At 34.1% G+C, this 3,282-nt stretch overlaps 1 protein-coding gene across 2 annotated transcripts in view; it reads left to right on the plus strand.

Annotated features, from left to right (window-relative positions):
- LOC107096732 (neuroplastin-like) overlaps positions 1–938 on the plus strand; it is a 39,106-nt gene extending 38,168 nt beyond the window's left edge. For both annotated transcript variants that reach the window (XM_015393510.1, XM_015393511.1), the window contains exon 8: positions 547–938. The gene's annotated coding sequence lies outside the window, so the exon portion shown is untranslated. The remainder of the gene's footprint in view (positions 1–546) is intronic.
- Positions 939–3,282: the final 2,344 nt, after the last annotated feature.

Genomic DNA, 3,282 nt, shown 5'->3' on the forward strand with positions numbered 1-3,282 from the left:
CAGACTGATCTGCGAGTGAAACCTTGAAAGCTCGCGAGATCAGGATGGTCTCACCAGGCTAGAAGTGCAGCCATTGCCGTTTGTTTAGAAATGGTTTGTTTTGGTGCCGTCTTCATCCACTGTAAATGATTTTTCTTTGGTGACTTGCTTCATTTCCGGTACCGCTACATATTAAAACAACAACCGTATTTTATTTTTATTTAGATGGCAAAACAAAACTCAAACGTTGTTGATTTTCTATTAATTCGATTTTTCAGGTTTTAAAAACGAAAAAACAGAAAAACCGCATGCTTGTTTTGTTTTTTCGTTTTTGTTTTGAAACGAAAAAACCAAAGAACGAGCCATACGCGGATTTATGCAGTGCTTACATATTTTTTTTTCATAAAGAAAGTCAAAAGTGGCTCCAATCAGCAGTTAAAGCTTCATAGAACAACAGAAAACTGCATCTTTAGATGAGCCGGTAGCTGACCATGTTATTGTAACAGAGCTGTGATTAGAAATGTTGACAGACAGATTTAATAATCCAGATCTTCTCTGTGTTCGCAGGTCTCATTATTCATGTATTGACCATATGAAGGTAAACGAGAAGGAACTCCATGTCAGTCGCTCATAAGATGTATCTGCCATTAGAGAAGCGGTTTTGGGGCGAGTTAAATGAGGCATGCCTTATTATTTTCCTGTGTGAGGGTGTGTGACATGAAGGTACTTGAACCATAACAAAGTTAACATTTTACCCACTGTTGCTGCATGCAGTTGTTGTTTGAGGTTTTTTTTCTTCTCGATCACTAATATTATATTTTTACAACTTATAAGGTAATGCATGCAAAATACTGACCTTCTGTTTGACACAGAAATGGCTTTCTCTCTTATTTTTATTTTTTTCCTGAGGTTGTAGAAACTGTACTGTGAAAAAAAAAAAAGAAACGCTGCAGTGGAAAGAAAAGATCGCTATAACCTGGTATGACAGATGTGTAAAGTTTTATCATTCTTCTGCATACCGATAATTCATTTTATTATATCATATATATATATAAATAATATATGTATATCACATTTAAGGGCTTTGCAGTGTCCCTCTAAAGTTGTTAAAGGTTTACTTTACTTCATGTATGTACTGTATGTAATAAATCACTATAATTCTGTATGAAATCACAATAATTATAAAGGTTATTCATATCATATGATGCACTTAAAATGTTAGTATATATGATGAACTGTACAAATCTACTTTAGGAAGTCTGTACTAATCATTCTAACATATTATTTTCTATTCATGTGTATTGTACAGCATGGCTATGATCCTATGCAATTATTATCCATATCAGTATATTGAAAGTCAAAGTCATTGCAGCTTCTGATTCTTCTGTGACAAAGCTTTAAACTAGTAGGATCACCGTAGAGCGTCGACGGCGTACTCACACAGCTGCATGAGTTCTCATCCGCTGGCATGGGAGGGGGTGTGAAAGAGCCCCATGTCAGAGCCCACACGTCAAATTCTAGGACTCATTTTTAACAATAAATATATTAAGACAAAAAAAAATCCTCTCCTGCATTGTTTTGTCCTTTTTTTTTGTTTGTTTTGTTGAGAATAGCTCATTCATGCAGCTTTTTTCCTAAAAACATGTGGAGAAGAGCGCCATCTAGTGACTTTATAATGGATTTAATAGATCAGATTGGTTTTACCACACTGAAAAAAATAGTGCAACCGCTTTTGGGATCTACTTAATCATATCCAGTTACTTTAACACAATTGTTTTATGTCCTTCCCTGCTAACATGAAACAATATGATTAAGTAAATGCAAAAAAAATGGTTGCATTCATTTTTTCAGTGCATAAGAACCAATGCATTTTAGGAAGATTTATGTGTGCCAAATAAAACAAAGTCCCCTCCACAGCGTCCTATAAATTTACAAACCAACTGTTATCTAAAAAGTTTTGACTCTTCCACTTTATTGCTAAGTTTAAGTAATGAATTATAGAGCGAAAAAAAGGGGTCAGATAAAATGTTTCTTCTGGTCAGGATTGCTGATAGGGATGGGTATCCTTTCAAATATTAAGAATCCTTTCAATTCTGGAAATTTAGGATAGATTTGATCTTTTTTGGTATGATCCCAAATTGATTTTTTAAATAAAATTTTCCAAATGGATATACAAAAGTTAAAATAAAAGATCAAATCCCCACCCTTCCCTTACCCACACTTACACAGTCAAGACAACATGATGAAAACACCATAAATTGATCCAAAGCATTCCACAAGGATGAAAAAAAAAAGGAGAGTTATACAAGGTATTACGGTAAGTTAGTCATAATCACTTTTTTATTGAAGGAATTTTAGTACAGGGTCCCATATTTTCTCAAACGTATCGACCTTATCTTCGTTATAGTGTCTCAGTCTTTCCAGATGCTGAGTATTTGCTAGTTCTCCCAAACACAAATCAAATGTGGGCACAGAGTCCTTTTTACAAAATTTAAAAATCAATCTTTTAGCGATCACCGTACCAAACAAGACAGCCATTTTCTCACTTTTAGTGGCTGGTCGCAAAGCACTGGAGACCCCGATGATGGCAATAAGAGGATCTGGATCCCATTTTTTCCCCAAATTTTCTTCCAGAATGAGTGAAGCTGAACACATGACCAGAAGGAGCGCGTCAAGTTACCAATAGCAACCCGACAACGATTACAAACTGGAGACACACTAGGAAAGAAAGTGCTCAGTTTCTACCTCGAATAATGGAGCCTATGTACCAAATCCCATTTTTTTTGTGTGTGTTTATTTTTTAGCTGTTACCTGAATTTTAAGACACGTGTACGGAAGAGGATTAGGGCCACTGGAAAAAAAAAAAAGTTAACTGATTTTTACATTTTATTTCAGTTTATCTCAGAATTCTGACTTTAATCTCAGAATTCTGACTTTAATCTTAGAATTCTGACTTTAATCTCAGAATTCTGACTTTAATCTTAGAATTCTGACTTTAATCTTAGAATTCTGACTTTAATCTCAGAATTCTGACTTTTTTTCCTCAGAATTCTGACTTTAATCTCAGAATTATGACTTTTTTTCTCAGCATTCTTACTTTAATCTTAGAATTCTGACTTTAATCTCAGAAATCTGACTTTTTTCTCAGAATTCTGACTTTAATCTCAGAATTCTGACTTTAATCTTAGAATTCTGACTTTAATCTCAGAATTCTGACTTTAATCTTAGAATTCTGACTTTAATCTCAGAATTCTGACTTTAATCTTAGAATTCTGACTTTAATCTCAGAATTCTGACTTTAAT

The sequence above is a fragment of the Cyprinodon variegatus genome, unplaced genomic scaffold (genome assembly GCF_000732505.1).
Source record: "Cyprinodon variegatus isolate N-32 unplaced genomic scaffold, C_variegatus-1.0 Scaffold645, whole genome shotgun sequence".
Lineage (NCBI taxonomy): Eukaryota > Metazoa > Chordata > Actinopteri > Cyprinodontiformes > Cyprinodontidae > Cyprinodon > Cyprinodon variegatus.